The 20,645-nt window shown below is 37.2% G+C and overlaps 1 non-coding gene across 1 annotated transcript; it reads right to left on the bottom strand.

Annotated features, from left to right (window-relative positions):
- Nucleotides 1–8,805: 8,805 nt before the first annotated feature.
- Nucleotides 8,806–8,912, bottom strand: LOC141616374 (small nucleolar RNA R71). The gene has a single exon (XR_012530726.1). It is a non-coding gene; the product is annotated as a small nucleolar RNA R71 (small nucleolar RNA).
- Between the last annotated feature and the right edge of the window lie 11,733 nt (nt 8,913–20,645).

Consider the following 20,645-nt stretch of genomic DNA (forward strand, 5'->3'; position numbering starts at 1 on the left):
AAAGAATATGCAAAACAAAGGACTAAAGACAATAAATGACCCAAATATGCACTAAAAAACATGGGAACAAGGCTAATTCGGGGACTAAATATGCTCTAATTATGGTCACATCAAATATCCCCAAACCGAACCTTTGCTCGTCCCGAGTAAAGGGGTGACAAAGACTAGGACCATTATTTAAACTAACCTAATAACATAGCCGATATGAGACAATTAGCGGGTCTCACTCCGCCCCTTAAACTCACAATAAGACAACCATGAGGTAGGATGCCTTCTTGCAAGGCAAGGTGGGTCTTGCCAAAATGGCGACACATCCAAACATTAAGCACACAAAATCAAATAATGGATGCATCTGCAAAAGAATAGCCACTTTCCTCATCTAAGTGGCGGAAATTATCTACAAGGGAAGTAATACAAGGGTACACACTCCTTCATAGATGCAATTTCTTCAAACTACTAAGCCTATAAGGATACCAATAAATCACCTCCAAATTGTGTCAAGCTAGGGTACCTTTGTCCTCAATCGTTAAATGCTTTTGTCAAGAATAGACTCCCTATGGTGTTAGAAACACTGGAGGATCGCGGAATTCCCCCTCTTGCCTAGACAAGAAGAAGGGTCGTCCCCTCTCTACCATGCACAAAAATGGATACAATGGATAAAGGGATCAATAGATATTTGAGTTTCATTTGGGAGTTTGCTTTGTTGTTGTTTTTCCCCCCAATTTCTTGTGGCATATAACATTTGAGAACACTTTCTTTGCCATTTCTTTTGATTTTTAGCTTTTCAACACTTGACAACTTTTCAACTTTTTGCATTTCTTTTTGAACATTTTCAAAGTCACCCCATATGTAGTGAGGGTGCCTTATATTTGAAGCATTAGGAGTCTATTTTTGCTCCTCTTTTCATTTGATGCATTTTGCAAACTTTCTTTCACTTTTCATTTCATTTCTTTGAACTCAAATCAATTTCTTTTTGTGCCCATTCCCTTTTGTGGCAAAAATGTGGTAGAACATGGATGATGCATGCATGGTTTCAAGGGTCATCTTGGAATAAACGGTAGCCAAGGAGTTATCACACCACAAGGTACTCTTGACCAGGCCTTAATCCATGGGTCAAAGGATACTAGCATGAGACATCCTAGGGTGTTTTACAAGTATTCTAAAAAGCAAAGTCTTAAGAAGAAAAAGCATCTACTAGGGCCTTATATACACTTGTCAAGTTTTCCAAGTAGACGGTTTCACAAAATTTTTCTAACATGCAAACTACATGCCATGATGCAACTAGCATATAAACATCCTAATGCAAATGATTCTACCAACTAATATGCCATATAAACTAAATGCAATTCCTAAATTCACATTGTTATACCGCATCAATCAAAATAAAGCCACATAGTCATTAACATAAAGAGGAAAAAGGAGATTGGAAAGATCATACCATGCGGTCTTCAATATCATCAAGTCTCGAATGTGGCGTAGTCGATCAATGTGAACAAGGATAGAACAAATACAATATATATAACAATATATACAAGACTACACTACAAAGGAAATGAATTTGTTTTTGGTTTTTCAAAATTTTCAATTTTTTTTTTTTGATTTTTTTCGAAACATTTTGATTTATTTTTTGGGTTTTTGAGTAAAAGTTAAGTTAGAATTCCCCATCCCCACACTAATATGGGCATTGTCCTCAATGGCCAAAATGATGGGAAACTATGCAAGCATGATGCATGAATTCTATACTAAATGTAAGTTATACTAATCTACACTACATGATGCATGGGTTTTTGTTTATGACGGAAAGCGTAATTTAGATTACCTCCCGTTGCGTATGCATGTACTTCCCCAAACCGAGATAGACATTATTTCTAATGTCTTAAAGTTGGGGGTAGTTCATGCACACAAGATGCAATGCATGAAGCTAAATTGTCATTTTGGATTTTCAAAAGTGGGAACAATGAAATAAGAACACCTCAATGGGGCCGAGGTGTTAGTCCTCTATGTTTCTAGGACTCTCCAACTATGATCAAGATAAAAATAAATAAAACAAAGAAAGAAGTAGACAAACCTCAAGAGGGTAGGAGCCTCCAAAGCTTGCTAGTCTTCCACCATATCATCATTGTCATCATCTTCCTCAATAGAAGTGGACTCATCACCACTCCCCTCTTCACTTCCTTGCTCATTTCCTTCATCCTCTTCTTCTTCATTTACCTCTTCAATAATGCCCTCATCATCAACAACCTCATCACCGACAACCTCATCATCACCCGGTCTCTCACCCCTAGATGCACTTGGAAAGAAGACTTCCCTATCCGCCCAACTAGGCAAAGGACATGAAGGATCAAGTAGTCCTTGCCTAGCTAAATGAAGGAGGGGTGGATATTGGGCCAATTATGCATCTTCCCGATCCTTATAAGCTTGTTTGTGCATCTCTTGCATAAGTAGAGTCATGTAGTCATTGCCCACTACAACACCTTCGGGTTTGAACTCTTGATATTTGAATGGATAGGGTGGTGTGACAATGGAGGAGGAGGGCTCTTCAATTTCGCCCCTTTGTTGACGGATGATGTATTCGGCTTCATTTGAGAGTGGAAGAAGGTAGTTTGTTCTATGGACACTCAAACGGCATATCTTGGAAGGCAAAGTAAAAGATCTAGCATCATTGGTGAGCCACCCATATTTGGTGTCAAGAGGATTATGCTTGACCCACTTGTACTTGTTAATCATGGCATCTATGTCAATGAGATGGCCCCCTCTTTTCGCCACATACTTGCTATCCTTGTTGAAATTTGGATCAAAGTACTTGGCCAAGAGAGTAAATAGACCTCCATTTACGATAAAAGTGGTGCCTTCCTTTCCACAATCAACATTGAGCCATCTTTCCACCAAAAGGCTTGGTGAATTCCCTTCCAATATTTAAGGCCGACTCAAGTAGAACACAATCGAGCTTGGTAAAGTGGTTAGTGTCTTTTCTTGCAATGATAGTATTCCCGATGACCTTGTGCCACACTCTAATGCCCGGATGGTGGACTAATAGAGCGCGACAAGCATGAAAGTTCTCAAATTTATTCTCGGAAATCGCCTCCTAAAGAGGAGCGGGGTCATATTTTTCGGGCTTCTTATAATAATGAGGTGTATCACTAAGACCTAATGCTTTACTCAAAACATCAAAGGTGATGCGCCTATTCACATTGGCAAGACGAAACTCGATGTATTCTCTAGTCTCTACCTTAGTCACTTTCAATGAACTCAAGAATTCCAAGGTAAGAGAGGGGTATGTCAATTCTCTTGTAGCAAACAATTTTCCCAACCCCATGGCTTCAAAGAAGGCTTTCGTTTGTTCAAGGACACCCAATTTGTTCAAGGCATCTTCACATATGAATTTGGTGGGTAGAATGGATTTCTTAGCATACTTGGCAAATGTATCCCTATGGGAGTTAGAAATGAAAATTACCTCCGGATTGTTTGATAATTGAGCATTTTCCGGAGTTGTTGTTGTTGTTGCTTCCAAGGGAGGATTTTGTTGTTGTTGAACTTCCAAGTTTGCACTAGCAACCACCATAGCCAATGAGGCTTTCTTTGCTTGAAGGCATTGTTGCCTTGTTGAGAGTGCCTTTGTCTTAAGTGCCTTTGTTGATCCTTTTGTTCTTGCCATTGATGATTATACCAAGAAAAGAGTGAAAATCTTCAATTTTCAATTATACCCAAATCGATTTTAAGATAAAAGGCTTTGCCTTTGTAATTCAAAAATCGACTCAAAGGTTGAAGATTTTGGTGCTTGGATTGATTATTGTTGGAAAAAGAGTGATTAATTGTTGTTGTAAGGAAGTTTGGATTTGATTTTGTTGAATTTGGTTGAGGAAATCTTGTATTGGTGATGGAGAGGATGAGGGTTTTGGGGTTTTTGGGGTTTTTGGTAGTGTTTTGAATGTATGAATGAAGGAATGAATGTGGGATGGGTATTTAAAAACACCCGAAAATTTCGAACTGTAGGGGGAAGACGAGCGGATTCCCTTCGGGACGCTCGAATTCTGCTCAATCTAGGTTCAGGAATTCTCGCCTAAAGACGAGCGTCTTTCAGCTGGGACGCTCGGATTCTTCAGTTGTAGGACGAGCGGATTCCAATAAAGACGGGCGGATTCTGTTACAACAAGTTTTCTTATTTTGCACTGGCAAAAAGACGGGCGTCTTTCTGCAAAGACGAGCGGATTCTTTTAGACGAGCGTCTTCTCTGCTGGGACGCTCGGATTCTTCAACAGCCCCAAATTTTCAATTTTGCAGTTCAATTGGACGGACGGATTCTGCCAAAGACGCTCAGATTCCCTGAAGACGAGCGGATTCCCTTTAAGGACGCTCGGATTCCTCCTAGTCTACCCGGATTCAGTTCCATCCGTGCACTTGCATATCCCGTGTCATTTTCATTCTTCAAATCCCGTGTTCTTCATTGTAGGGGCACTACTAAGGCATGAATAGCCTAGGCAATTGCTATCCCCACACTAAGCTAAAGCACTACACATCAATTAAATCATTAGTCCCTCCCTCACTTCTCTCAAAAATGATAATTATCTTGATCAAAGCATAAAAATCCAAAAATGACAAAAATGCAATGTAAGAATTAAAATGCAAGTTAGGGAGTTAGAAATATTTAGAAATGGTGGTTTGGAGAGGACTCCACCAAACTCTCATCCTTAGTGAGATGTCATGGGGGCATGTCCAAGGTGTTGTTGATGTTGCTCAACACCTTGAAAAAGTAGTCGAAAGCTTGTTCATTATTATGATAAAGATCCCCAATAGATCTTTGTCCTTGTTTTCCTTCATATTGGTCTTGATCGATAGCATTACCAATGTAGGGATTGAAAATCCCTTCAAACTCATCGTCCCAAAGACCACAAACTTCATCTACATGGTCACTAAAGATCTCTTGAGTTGATAGAGACAACTCTCCCACTTTCTTGTCTTGGCCAATGAGGCCATCCTCTTCATTGCTTGACTTTGGTGAGCTTTTCAAGCTCTCCTTGTTACAATTCTCTTGCTCTTTGAATAGGGCATCATCGATTTTCTTCTTCCATTGGAATTCCGACTTCTTCCTATCATCTTTCCGGCTATAATGATCAACCATAAAACATGGTTCATGCAAACGGGGAGCTCTCATGGTCTTGTCAAGATTGAAAGTTATGCTCTCATCTCCCACTTCTAGAGTGAGCTCTCCATGCTTCACATCAATCACCGCACCCGCGGTGTGCAAGAAAGGTCTACCTAGAATGATTGGAATGTTGGAGTCTTCTTCCATGTCAACAATGACAAAGTCCACCGAGATGAAAAATTTCCCAACTCTTACGGGAACATCTTCCCATATCTCTAATGGTGTCTTCGTCGATCTATCGGCCATTTGGAGTGTGATATTGATGGATTTAAATTCTCCCATCCCTAACCTTTTACTCGCCGAGTATGGCATAACACTCACACTAGCCCCTAGATCACATAAGGCTTTGTTGATCGTGGTGTCACCAATGGTACACGGTATTGAGAAGCTTCCCGGATCTTTAAGTTTTGGAGGTGAACTCCCTTGAAGTATTGCACTACTCACCTTAGTGAAGGCGATAGTCTCAAGCTTCCGGATCGACTTCTTCTTCGTAATGATGTCTTTCATGTACTTTGCATAGGCCGGCACGTGATTGATTAGTTCCGTAAAAGGAATCGAGACTTCCAAATTCTTCACAATCTCCATAAATTTTCCAAGTTGGTCATCAAATTTGGGCTTGGCTTGACGACTTGGAAAAGGAAGTCTAATCACAATGGGCTCCTTCTCCTTGGCCTTGTCTTTATTTTTCCTTGAAAATTCTTCTTTTGATGGTTCTCCATCCTTTGAGTTTTGCACAACTTCTTCTTTGTCACTAGCTTCCACAACTTCATCCTCAACTTGCTTCTTCGGTACTTCATACCTTGTACCACTCCTCAAGTGAGTGGCACTAACCGTTTCATGTCTTGGGGGATTACTTTGAGGTGGTAATTGCCCCTTTTGTCTTTGTGAGTTTGAAGATGCTAGTTGAGTCAATTGGGTTTCCAACATTTTGGTGTGAGCTAGGATGTTGTTGATGGTGATTTCCTTTGCTTGACTATCTTTTTGCATTTGAGTGAAAAACTCTTGTTGATTCTTTTGCATTTGGAGGACCGCTTTTTGAACATCAAAACCTTGGTCATTTTGTTGATTGTATGGAGTTTGATTTTGGTAACCTTGGTTTTGGTTGTAAAAGGGTCTTTGATTTTGGTTTCTCATGGGAGGTGGGGTGTATGTTGGTTGAGGGTTTTGAACATTTTGGCTTTTGTATGAGAGATTTGTGATGTGACCATAATTGGCGCATATTTAGCCCCCGAATTACCATTGTTTCCATGCTTTTTAGTGCCTATTTGGGTCATTTCTTATCTTTAGTTCTTTGTTTTGCATATTCTTTGAGATTTTGATCCCTTGGTAGGAAAGGAGTAAGAATCTTGCATTTTCATGGCAAAACAAGGCTAAATTGATCATATTCAATGACCAAGCATCAAGGAGAGACAAGACTAGAAGGCCTTTGTACATAGCATAGTAGAAGAGCATTGTTGAGAAAAGGATCCTTGAGTCCCCAAGGAAATCCCCAAGGAATTCATGAAGAAAAGGGAAGAAAAAGAAGAAGAAGAAAGTTCTTTGAACTACAATCCGAACGGATTGTAGAGAATCCGTCCGTCCTCGCCAATCCGAGCGTCCCGCAAAGGAATCCGCTCGGATTCCCCTCGCCGATCCGGCGTCTTGCCCAAGAATCCGCTCGGATTCCTCACCAGATCCGGCCGTCCCGACTCCCATCCGCACGGATCGCAAAGACAAAGACGTTTTCATTCCTCAAGCATCGATAAGAGAAGCCCTTCTCTCGGATAATCCTGGAGGCTCCTTGCTCAACTTAAAAAAGTGTAATTACTAGTTTAGCCCTTAGTTAACCCTAATGCATCCTCCCTAATTTTCACTATAAATACCCCATTAGTCTAATTAGAGGAGCATGTTCTTCTTATCAATAATTAGAGTAGTTAATATCAATCAAATCTCTCTTCAATATTGTAATCAAATATTAATCAAGTTTTAATCCAAGTTTTAGTTCTTTAATCTCTCTCTTGTTCTTACTTTATTTTGGGTAATTGAAGATTATTTGGGTTATTATTGGGAGATTGACAACCTCTCAATCTAGGATTCAAGTACTTCTATTATTCTTGCTTTATTATTGGAATCATTAGTAGGTATAATCTCTTAATCCCTTTTTAATTATTGCTAATTACTTTCATTTATTCATCATGTTTCATTATGTTAGTATGATTGACAACCTCTCTAGCATGATCAATATGATAATGAGTGAGTAGTCTCTTAGCTAGGGTTTAATGGGTGATTAGGGGAAACCAACATGGGGAATGATTCATGCTTAAATTAATATGCTTTCATATCTTATTTGCTTGCTTGTTTTGATCTTAATACATGCACATGTTATATTTGATGAAATGCTAAGCCTATGAATCCTTGCATTTACTATCATCTTCTATCCTTTCAACTTGACTTGTAAGACATAACCCAACTCGAGTCTTGTTAGACCATGCATGTGTTAAGTAGGGAAGATTAAGTCGACTTGTAGGTGTTGTACAATCCAAGAGATTGGCTCAGGGACCCAAACTTTCCTAGGATTGTAAGATATAACCCAACTCAATCCATCACAACAATAATTGCTTGCTTATAATTTGAGAACATGTTTGTATGATCATATCCCATGATTCCCCTATGAACCCATGACACCCTAGTGCTTTTAATCAATTGTTTACATCCCTTATTTCATTTATCTTGTTAGTTTATTTTCATTGCTATTTTAGTTTAGTAACCTTCTACATCAACCCAATTTGTGACACCCCTAGACACCACTAGTTACAATAGAATCTTCATTTCAATACCCGTCCCTTGGGATCCGACCTTTACTTGCCTCTTTACTAATTGTAGAGTTGTTTGTGAAGTATAAATTGTGTTTTGTATCGACCATTGACCAACGACCACATATGCTTAATTGTGAACACCAAATGGCTCCGATAAAAAATGGCGCCGTTTGCGGGGGGACGGTGTTTAATTGATTTAAGATTTCTTTTATTGTTTTTAGTTGTGTCTTTTTCACCTTGGGAAGTAAAACTCCTCAAGGTTTGTTCTAATTGTTTTTGAGTTGTTTGATATTTTGCATGTCTAGAAGGTTACAAAGAGATTTGTTACCTTTTGACCGTGAAATCGAAAGAACCTTGACGAATAATAGGAGACTTGTTAGGAGGAATTTGGGAGGTGTTGGTGAAGTTGTTCAACCCACTAGTGAGTTTGTCAATCCTTTCGCAATAGAAGGAGAAGAAAACCCATTAAACAATACCACACAAAATCCACCTACAATGCCTAAATTCTCGTCACACTCTATACCCACCGAGGAGGATCTACCAAATGGTACTCCTACCCCACAACATCTTACCGGAAACTTTATTGCCAAGTCCGCCTTCATTCAACTAGTTGAGAGGAGCCAATTCGGGGGAATGCCTAGTGAGGACCCTCATTCTCATATGGAAACATTTTGTGATTATTGTGAAGCTATCTCTCAAACGGGCGTGACTCAAGACCAAATAAGATGGGTCTTATTTCCTTTTTCGTTAATCGGCACCGCAAAGCAATGGTTGAAGGGCCTTGATAAGGCCACCCTTGGAATAGATTCTTGGAAGAAGCTAGCTCTAGCTTTCTACAAAAAATTCTACCCACCGGAAAAGACCAATATGCTAAGAGCTCAAATTACGGGTTTTAAGCAAAGGGATGAAGAATCTTTGTATGAAGCTTGGGAGCGGTTCAAAGGTATTTGTCGCTCATGTCCTCACCATGGACTTAGCGAATGGTTTTTGTTGGAATATGTGTCCTCCGACAATAATGCGATCACGACTGTTGATCATGATGATCACATGTTTAAGTCTCATTAAAATGAATACAATTGGGAAGTAATATTATTCTTGTGTCAATGGTCAACATATATCGGTAATGATTGGCTTACTAGAGTTTGACATTACTGTCGTGTGACGGTGGTGATCAGTTGACCCCCTAGGTCATACCTAAAGGGCAACCCTCTTAATTGATTATTTAATTAATCGTATAATGTTACGAGTTAATTAAATTACTTGAAAATTGACGGACGATTTTGGAAGTGAAATTTACGTATCATATTGAAATGTGATTAAATAAGATACGGTCTGAGTAATTGAATTGTGTCATTACTCGGATGAAATAATTGTTTAATGTAACAATTAAAATTGAATGAATTATTATAAATACAATCGGTTGTAATTTATAAATGGTAAAATATTTTGGTACAAGTAATTATGAAATTACTAAGTCAATTTTTTGTATGTGACGTATTTTTATTAATACGTTGATTTTTAATATGTTAAAAATACATGACAAATTATGTTGCATATGACATGTGACATAAGACAAGTTGACATTTTGACAAAGATAATGTGGAGTCCATATTATCTAAATGGACCGAAATTATGGGAGTAATTAGTCTAATATTGTGTTGATTATATTAATAGAAAACACAATGATTACCTACTCTTGTAGCCATGCAAACCTAATGCTCATGGTGAAGAGCAACTAGAGCATGCATTGGCTCCCTCCCATGCCACCCTTCCACCCGGTTTTTGAGATGAAAAACCATTATGGTTTTTCATCTTATTTACCTAATAATACACTAATATGAGTTAGTCTATTATTCATTCTAATCATCATCCAAAATACAAGTTTTCTAGAGAAATAAAATCCTCTCTTTATCTCTCATCAAAACCGAAAATATTCAAAGTGTTAACAATATTTTTGGTTCAATTTTCTCATAGATTAATATTATAACTAGTATTTGTAATATTAATTTAATTAAGAGGAGCCTTGGGTATTATATTTAGGGAGAGATCTTACTCTTAGATCTTTGTTCTTCCATTGGAATAAGCTCAAGAACAAAAGAGAAAGGTGATCTCTTTTGTGCCCAAATATCCGAAATTTAATATGTAAGGACATAATTTCTCCTCTATTTATTTTAATGTTTGCATGCATAAGATCCGTTTTAATTTTATGACAAATTAATTAGACATATATAAATATGTTATAATGTATATGAATCTACATTTCCTTCAATTGGTATCAGAGCCACGGTTGTTTGCATGCAAATTGGTTAAAAGTTTTTCCGAGTTATATGAATAACAAAATAAAACTTGTAAAATTTGTGTTATTATGAGATATCACGAAATAATTACATGCATGTTAATATTTCTGGTCCTAAAGTGTTTTAGGATTTTTTGGTTAATTTTTCGGATTTTTATTGTTCATAATTTACAATAATGACATTTAAATGTGATTTTATGAGTAAAAATGTCATTTTTGGTCGAAAATTAGCTATACTTCGAATTTTAAGTTGGTTTTTGGATATGTTGTTACATATATTATTTTGAGATAACCTGTAAATTTTCATAATTTTTGCACTTGTTATGCTCGAAAAATGAATTTTTCATTATTAAATTCGGATTTAAGAGAAAAATAGGTTAATATGAGTTAAATTTCGAATCTGGTCATAGAAAATTTATATGTTGTCACATGCAATTTTACAAGATGTGTGTAAAATAATTGGCTATAAAGAAGTCTTTTAGCATGATTTATGAATTTTTGAAGAAAAATGGCATAAATAGTGACATTATTAATGAAAATTAATAAAATATAATCTATGACTTAGGAAAAACGTCTAATGTTGCATTTTATTATATTTTTCAGATCTAAAATTGAAAAGTTAATGAAAATAATTTTTCCATGTTTTTATGATTATTTTATTAAATATCGATAAACCGCAACATTGTTTTTCCGGAAAATTTCGAAATTTTTAACCTAAGATTTTGAACATTATGAGTGTCATGGAATTTTTCCAGAATTTTCATGAATTTAAATTTCAAATTTTGAATTTATTTGAAATTTTTGGATTTATTTGAAGCTTAATAGCTTATTTTTGTAATTTTTGTCCATTTATGAACAATTTTGTAAATAAAAGTTAATTATGGTCAAATTATTAGTGAAGACTATATTTTGAGTCCTAAGAGGTTAGGGTAATTAACTTATGCATAAATATGAGTTTATGTATTTTTGTGATTATAAAATGTTGAAATCACGCAAATCCGTAAAAACCGAGTAATATACGATATTGGCTAATTAAAAGGCGATTTAGCATAAAATTGAGCATGTTCATACATAATATAATGCTGCATTTTCTTTATGATTGTCATAATTTTAATTTATGTAATTTTTGAATTATGTAATTTTACTTAGTATGGCCTTAGATTTTAATTGGTATTTCCGAAATGTATGGGAATATCGATTCGGTTGTAATTTTTATTGTGATCTCGTATCACCGTTTTGTAATATTTAATAGATTTATTTTATTTTAGTTACAAATGTATAATAGGAAATTATGTAATTTATTATGTAATTTTATTCATTCCGGAGTTCTAAAAGACGGATTTCTTCAAGAATGGCGATACATAAAGACGGTGTTACATCGAGATGCGTGTCACAACCGAAGTTCAAGGGACCAATGGAGTTGGTTTCCGAATATGTAATAGATTAATAGTTTTTCTATTTTAGGAAAGGCCATACTAGGATTTATTTATCTTTATGCTTGCATTTTATTTTATGTCACATGCATCGCTAAATCGCCATAACTAAACATGCATTGTCTTATTTTATCGAGTTTATCGACCGTGTCAATTAGAATTATCGTAGTTCACCGCTTTAGTTCACTTAAAACGTGATAGATAATAAATTGACATGACCTCTCGCTAAAACTATCAATTGAGACATAGCCTTACCAAATAGTAGAAACCATGAAAACCTATTTCGCGAGGGAGTGCACTCGGCCCTACCGGGGTACAAACCTTGTTACGTAGGGGAAGTGGGTGATGAGTGTTAATCCACCGAGTTCATGTTAATAAGGGTTTCATCGGCCATACCGTGCCCAAGTTGATGTGGATTTGGATAATGGACACATTTATTCGAAATTTGGATTGAGCTCAACGGAAGTATTCGCGACCGTAGTTGCATGTGTTCCGGGCTATAGATAATTATTAGAGTAATTTTATCGACCAAGAGTTCTAAAAGTAGAATCGATTAAAATGTTAATCCACCGAGTTATATTGATAAAGGTTTCATCGGCCATACCGTGCCTAAGTCGATATGAATTTGGGTCTTGGAATCATTTATCTAGTTGGGTAGAGGTCACTAGAAAAATGCATATAACTTGTTTAAATCATACATTTTTACGAGTATAATTAAAACGACATTTGTTTTACTCCTTATTTTTGTTTTGTAGACCACTTCTTATTCATAACAAATGGCAACACCAACTCCTAATGCTACACCACTCGCTACTTCATCATGGCTCCGATCCTTTATGGATCGATGTAAACTTGAAAAGAATGGGTCAAATTTCTCCGAGTGGGATGCCCAACTCAAATTAGCCGCCGAAGGTGACGACAAGCTTCGTTACCTTACCGAGGCCTCTCCACCCGAGCCCTCCACTAGGTCCACCGCGGCCACTAGGGAAGCCTATGAGGCTTACCAAAAGGAGTCCGCCGCAATGAAAAATGTCTTAATATTTGCGATGGAGGCGGAACTCCAAAGGAGAGCCTTCAAAATGGGCAATGCTAATGAGATTTACTCCAAACTTGTGACCATGTTTTCACAAACTCCGCGGATCGTCCAATATGAGGCGGCCGCGGCATTCTTTGATCTCGACTTCAAAGAGGGCCAAAAGGTTAGCCCTCATGTGCTCAAACTCATGGAGCTTGTCGAGACCTTGAAGATTCAAAAGGTTGAAATCCCCAAAGAACTCATCGTAGATAGGATTCTACACTCCTTGTCTAAGGTTAAGGCATATGTGCAATTCCGGGTGAATTTCAATATGCAAGACAAGGATGTGTCTCTTGAGGAGTTGCACAAGTTACTTGTGCAAGCCGAGAGGGACATGGGGTTAAATGTGAACCCTCCCAAGGATGTGCTTAACATAAGCACAAAGAGTAAGGGGAAGTTCAAGAAGAATGGGAGAAAGGGTAAAAAGCAAGCTCCCACATTCACCAAAGCTAAGTCTTGTGAAGCTAGCACCTCCAAAGTCAAGAAGGGTCCTCTTGACAAATGCCATTATTGTAATGGCATGGGACATTGGAAGAGGAATTGTTCCAAATACCTTGGTGATATCAAAATTGGAAAGATCACTCCAGTAGGTAAATGACTAACCTTCTTTTATGTTTCTAAATTCAACTATGGTATTATGATGCAAAGTTGTGATAATGTATCTTCCCTTTTTATTGTAAATAGGGCCGCCACCAAGCAAAGACAAAGGAAAAGAAAAGCAAGCATAAGAAACCATGAAGAAGCTAAGGATAGCTTTTATGGAGCTTTGTTTTTTATTGTCTTATTTTAAGTCATGTTTTGAATTTTTAGAACTTTAAGTTTCCGTGTTCGACATGGAAAGGTATTTTGGATAATGGTTTGTATTTTGGATGATAGTGACTTGGTTTGCAACCCAAGTCACCCGTTTTATCATTTATCCTTTATGTTCTAAAAATTTCATCTTTAAATGCTTGCGTTTTGAAACATAAGATAATTCACTAAAAGTGATCTAATAGACAATTAATAATGACGGGTTTCATTATATGTCCACATGCTTAAGGCTTGTGTATGATCATTTATAAAGTGACTTTGAGTCTATGAACTCTCTTAAAGGTATGTCAACCACCAAGTACACATATGAAATCAATAACAATTAGTCAACCTATGAGATAGTTCTCCTTATACTTCAACATCATTAATTTGTGTCTCATATGCTATCTTTGAATGCTTAGTGTATTCATTCTAAAGATAGAGTGGGAGAAAAATGAGGACACAACACACAAGGCAAGATAATTGTGTACTTGTGTAAATGAAGATCTACGCAAGAGAGAATGTTTTGAATGAAGGTATATCTATTTACATAGTATACCAAATAGATGAGATCTATAGTCTCAAGTATGTTCTAAATGACTTAAGAGACCAAGTGAAGTAATCATAAGAGTTTATTCTCAAGATAACTACACAAGGAGACCAAAAGAAGTTTTGGAAGAAAAATGACTAATGTAAAGTCTTAACAAGCTTTTGACTAAGGTTATGAATAATTTGACAAATAGTTTCAATCATGAGTTTTACTTAAGAGCCTAAATGAATCATAGTAACATACTAGTTATGATCAAGTTGCAAAGATAGATATTCCGATATCTTCAATAGCCAACGTTTTTGCAAAGATTGATATTCCGATATCTTAAATAGCCAACGTTTAACCACGCAAATGTCATTGTTTAACCTCGCTATGAAATGGTTAAACCTCCTTCCGAAAGGGTATTCCGAAGGACCTATTCTAAATATTATTCGTATTTGAATAATGACATTACTACACACCATTATGATATGAGTGTGTTAGAGATTTAAAATCTCTTTCCGTAAGGTTAAGATGAGACCACTTCAAAATAGGCATTTTGAAAGGATATGATGGGAACATATATGGTTTTATCCTAGTAACTTGGCACGGCAATTTATATTAATATTCTTGACAATTTTTGATTGAGAAGTCAATTTCAAAACATGTTGAATTGAGTGGGAGTTAGGATATTCTCATGTGAAGACATGGAATTTAGTGGGAGCTATCATCCTTGAATGTATAAAACACATTACTCATTAAAGAATGACGAGCTAATACCTTCTTTCATAAAGAAGCTTTCGAGTTTTCAATTCTGGATGAAAATGGACAAAGATGAATCCAATTACCTCATGGGATGTTGGATTAGTATTAAAGAGATACACATCGTATCAACATATACATAGGTTATTCATATGAATGAAAATGGGATTACCATTAGCAGTCATGGTAGTTCATTGAACCTGAGAACGGTTGATCTCATGATTATTAGTAACTAATGTTTCCGCCATTAGAATAATCATGTACATGTCCAATTTTGAATCATATGCATAAGAGCATGATGATTGGTTGGTGAGCCATAATAGAAACGTCATGAATTCTCGAGAAGAATCCGATGAGCGATTTCAGTAGTTGACGGAATGTTCTATTATGTTTCAAGAAGTTGCACATATTATAGAAAATCCGAGCACATATGAGGATTTATGAGAATCCCAATTCTTTCAAGCCTAGAAAGAGAAATGAGAAGTTTTTGGAAAGATGCTTGGTTGAATAAGAGGTTATTCATAAACAATCTTTCCTAGTAAAAGCTAGGACTTATTAGAAGTGCTAAGCTAAATAATCTTGTCAATTGTTACAAGATTCTACAAAACATATACCTAGTGCATTATGTGTGGATGAAATACTTGATCAGTGCAAGTTGTATTATTCATCGCAAATTCGTTCGTTATGACATGATCGATAAGAAAGTTCTTTCAAGTTAAAGAACCAAAACCAAGGTCGAGAACCTTTGATGTGTACTTGGTAAGATTCATGCTATGAGAACATGAATGTGAAGGAAATTGCAAGTGCAAGAAGTTTGAACACATGGACACATGGGATGTTAAACTTCTATTGCAATCAATGAGTGTTTACACTTATGATATACATCACAAGGTTGTAATATGATATTGACTACCCGAGTGTGATGTCGACATTCGTCGTTTGAGTTATAATTAACTCACTTGGTACATTGTTATATCCAAACGGGTTGTAGAGACAATTGAACCCCGTTAAAGTGAACATGGATTAACATTGTTTTTGCCCATAGTTACTTATATGAGGTGACGTCTCGAAGTGACTAGAGTGTGATGCAATTGATGGCAAGTTCAAGTGCCATAGAGTCATGTGAGATGACTAGTTGATCACGTAGGCAGACTGTTAGGAACTTTTTGTCGGGCCTAATGACCGCTTATAGAGTTCTGGCAAATTTATATAGCCTGGTCGTGGCGAGAGCTACTATAGTATTCAAATGAGTCGATTCTTTTGACTAAAGACTATTCGCCTAAGATGGCACAGTTTCAGATTAACTTTGATTTGTGTTACTACGACCTTCGTAAATGGGGTCAAATGGGCATATTTTGGGTTATGATGGCTGTGGCTAGTCAAAGGGAATGAGTGCAATAGGAATTGTCCACCCCTAGTCAGGGTTATAACAATATCTCAGGGCCACTCGAGGAGTAATGAACTGGAAATGCGTGGCCACGCTCGGAAGATATCCAGAGTGGATAAATCCGGTCAATCGGTTATTCTCCGGATCGAGGAAACCGCTCACGATATGATCACTTGCAAGTACGACATGAAAGACACCTTGCATTGAGTGGGAGATAGTAATAGGACAAGAGAATTGGTGACGCACACTTGTCGAGGACAAGTGGGAGATTGTTGGAATATGTGTCCTCCGACAATAATGCGATCACGACTGTTGATCATGATGATCACATGTTTAAGTCTCATTAAAATGAATACAATTGGGAAGTAATATTATTCTTTGTCAACTGGTCAACATATATCGGTAATGATTGGCTTACTAGAGTTTGACATTGCTGTCGTGTGACGGTGGTGATCAGTTGACCCCTAGGTCATACCTAAAGGGCAACCCTCTTAATTGATTATTTAATTAATCGTATAATGTTACGAGTTAATTAAATTACTTGAAAATTGACGGACGATTTTGGAAGTGAAATTTACGTATCATATTGAAATGTGATTAAATAAGATACGGTCTGAGTAATTGAATTGTGTCATTACTCGGATGAAATAATTGTTTAATGTAACAATTAAAATTGAATGAATTATTATAAATACAATCAGTTGTGATTTATAAGTGGTTAAATATTTTGGTACAAGTAATTATGAAATTACTAAGTCAATTTTTTGTATGTGACGTATTTTTATTAATACGTTGATTTTTAATATGTTAAAAATACATGACAAATTATGTTGCATATGACATGTGACATAAGACAAGTTGACATTTTGACAAAGATAATGTGGAGTCCATATTATCTAAATGGACCGAAATTATGGGAGTAATTAGTCTAATATTGTGTTGATTATATTAATAGAAAACACAATGATTACCTACTCTTGTAGCCATGCAAACCTAATGCTCATGGTGAAGAGCAACTAGAGCATGCATTGGCTCCCTCCCATGCCACCCTTCCACCCGGTTTTTGAGATGAAAAACCATTATGGTTTTTCATCTTATTTACCTAATAATACACTAATATGAGTTAGTCTATTATTCATTCTAATCATCATCCAAAATACAAGTTTTCTAGAGAAATAAAATCCTCTCTTTATCTCTCATCAAAACCGAAAATATTCAAAGTGTTAACAATATTTTTGGTTCAATTTTCTCATAGATTAATATTATAACTAGTATTTGTAATATTAATTTAATTAAGAGGAGCCTTGGGTATTATATTTAGGGAGAGATCTTACTCTTAGATCTTTGTTCTTCCATTGGAATAAGCTCAAGAACAAAAGAGAAAGGTGATCTCTTTTGTGCCCAAATATCCGAAATTTAATATGTAAGGACATAATTTCTCCTCTATTTATTTTAATGTTTGCATGCATAAGATCCGTTTTAATTTTATGACAAATTAATTAGACATATATAAATATGTTATAATGTATATGAATCTACATTTCCTTCAGTTTTTAGTGCAACAATTTTGGAATGGTTTATATGAAGATTCTAGGAACATTCTCAATATGGGATCAAATGGAATGTTCACCGAAGTTGATGACAATCAAACATGGAACAAGATTGAGGAAATGGCGGTCCATAATTCGCAATATAGTAGGCCTCGCAAGGCTACTAGAGGAGGAAAGTATGAAGTGGACACCGTTACTCAATTGGGTGCTCAACTTAGTGCTCACATTGACACAATCAACTTGAAGTTTGAACAAGCTATGGCTAGACTTGAGGAAAACTCAAAATCAACAAAGCATCATGTCAATGCCATGACGGCATCCTCATCAATCCCAAGCGGGATATGTGAGAATTGTGGAACCTTGGGTCATGACTCAAGCGAATGTAGGGGAACAACCGAGCAAGTCAATGCTTTCCAAGCTTACAAAAGTGGTACCCCTTATTCAAATTTTTACAATGAAAACACCAAGTTCCATCCAAATCTCTCATACAAAAGCCAAAATGTTCAAAACCCTCAAACAACATACACTCCACCACCCATGAGAAATCAAAATCAAAGACCCTTTTACAATCAAAACCAAGGTTACCAAAATCAAAACCCATACAATCACCACAATGACCAAAGTTTTGATGTCCAAAAAGCGGTCCTCCAAATGCAAAAGAATCAACAAGAATTTTTCACCCAAATGCAAAAAGATAGCCAAGCAAAAGACACCACCATCAACAACATTCTAGCTCACACCAAGATGTTGGAAACACAATTAACTCAACTAGCATCTTCTAGCTCACAAAGACAAAAGGGGCAATTACCACCTCAAAGTAATCCCCCTAGACATGAAACGGTTAGTGCCATTCACTTGAGAAGTGGTACAAGATATGAAGCACCGAAGAAGCAAGTTGAGGATGAAGTTGTGAGAGCTAGTGAGAATGAAGTTGGGGTGCAAGGTCCCAAAGAAGGGGAATCATCAAAAGAAGAAAGTTCAAAGAAAAATGAAGACAAAGCCAAAGAAAAGGAGCCCATTGTGATTAGACTTCCTTTTCTAAGTCGTCAAGCCAAGCCTAAATTTGATGATCAACTTGGAAAGTTCATGGAAATTGTGAAGAACTTAGAAGTCTCAATTCCTTTCACGGAATTAATCAATCACGTTCCGGCCTATGCAAAGTACATGAAAGATATCCTCACAAAGAAGAAGTCAATCCGGAAACTTGAGACTATCGCCTTCACTAAGGTGAGTAGTGCAATACTTCAAGGGAGTTCACCTCCAAAATTAAAGGATCCGGGAAGCTTCTCAATACCGTGTACCATTGGCGACACAACGATCAACAAAGCCTTATGTGATCTAGGGGCTAGTGTGAGTGTCATGCCGTACTCGGTAAGTAAAAGGTTGGGAATGGGAGAGCTTAAATGTACCAATATCACTCTTCAAATGGCCGATAGATCAACGAAGACACCGCTAGGGATATGGGAAGATGTCCCCGTGCGAATTGGGAAGTTTTTCATCCCGGTGGACTTTGTCATAGTTGACATGGAGGAAGATTCCAACATTCCAATCATCTTAGGAAGACCTTTCCTACACACCGCGGGTGCGGTGATTGATGTGAAACATGGAGAGCTCACTCTAGAAGTGGGAGATGAAAGCATAACTTTTAATCTTGACAAGACCATGAGAGCTCCTCGTTTGCATGAGCCATGTTTCATGATTGATCATTATAGCCGGAAAGATGAGAAGAAGAAATCGGAACTCCAATGGAGGAAGAAAGTTGAAGATGCTCCATTCAAAGAGCAAGTGAATTTTGACAAGGAGAGCTTGCAAAGCTCATCAAAATCAACCAAGGAAGAAGAAGATGGCCTCATTGGCCAAGAGAAGAAATTGGGAGAGTTGTCTCCATCTAAGCAAGAGATTTTCAATGATCAACTCAATGAAGTTTGTGGTCTTTGGGACGACGAATTTGAAGGGATCTTTAATCCCTACATTGGGCATGCCATCGATCATGATCAACAACAAGGGCCACGGTCTATTGAGGACCTCTACCATAACAATGAACAAGCTTTTGATTACTTCTTCAAGGTGTTGAGCAACATCAACAACACCTTGAACATGCCTCCTTGACATCTCATCAAGAATGAGAGTTTGGTGGAGTCCTCCCTAAACCACCACTTGTAAATATTTCTAACCCCCTAGCTTACATTCAATTTTTGTATTGCATTTTTGTCATTTTTGGATTTATTTTTACTTTGATCAAAATAATTGTCATGAAAAGAGAGAAGTGAGGGAGGGACTAATGATTTTAATTGATGTGTAGTGCTTTACCTTAGTGTGGGGATGGCAATTGCCTAGGCTATTCATGCCTTAGTAGTGCCCCCGCAATGAAGAACACAAGATTTGAAAGAAAGAATGATAAGGGAATGCGTTGGTGCACGGATGGGCGAATCCGTGTACACAAGGACCAATCCGAGCGGATTCCTAAGAATCCGCCCGTCTGCAGAGGATCCGAGCGTCCTGCTGAGAAGACGCCCGTCTTGGGCTGAGCTGAAATTGCAAAAATTCTTGACTGTTGAAGAATCCGAGCGGATTTCTGGAAAGACGCCCGTCTCACAGAATCCGTCCGTCTTTTGAACAATCCGTCCGTCTTGCAGCTGAAGAAAAACAAAGAAAAATCTCTAGACAAGAATCCGTCCGTCCTAAGCGAAATCCGCCCGTCTCATCTCTGAAGAATCCGAGCGGATTCCCCAGAATCCGCCCGTCTCTAGGCGGGATTTTTGAAAAATTGAAGCTGCAAAATCCGAGCGGATTGCGCCTAATCCGCACGGATTGTCCCTGCGTCCTAAGATTGTCGAGTTCTTTAAATACCCACCCCACCTTCATTCATTCATTCATTCACTCATA

The sequence above is a fragment of the Silene latifolia genome, chromosome 11 (assembly GCF_048544455.1).
Source record: "Silene latifolia isolate original U9 population chromosome 11, ASM4854445v1, whole genome shotgun sequence".
NCBI lineage: Eukaryota > Viridiplantae > Streptophyta > Magnoliopsida > Caryophyllales > Caryophyllaceae > Silene > Silene latifolia.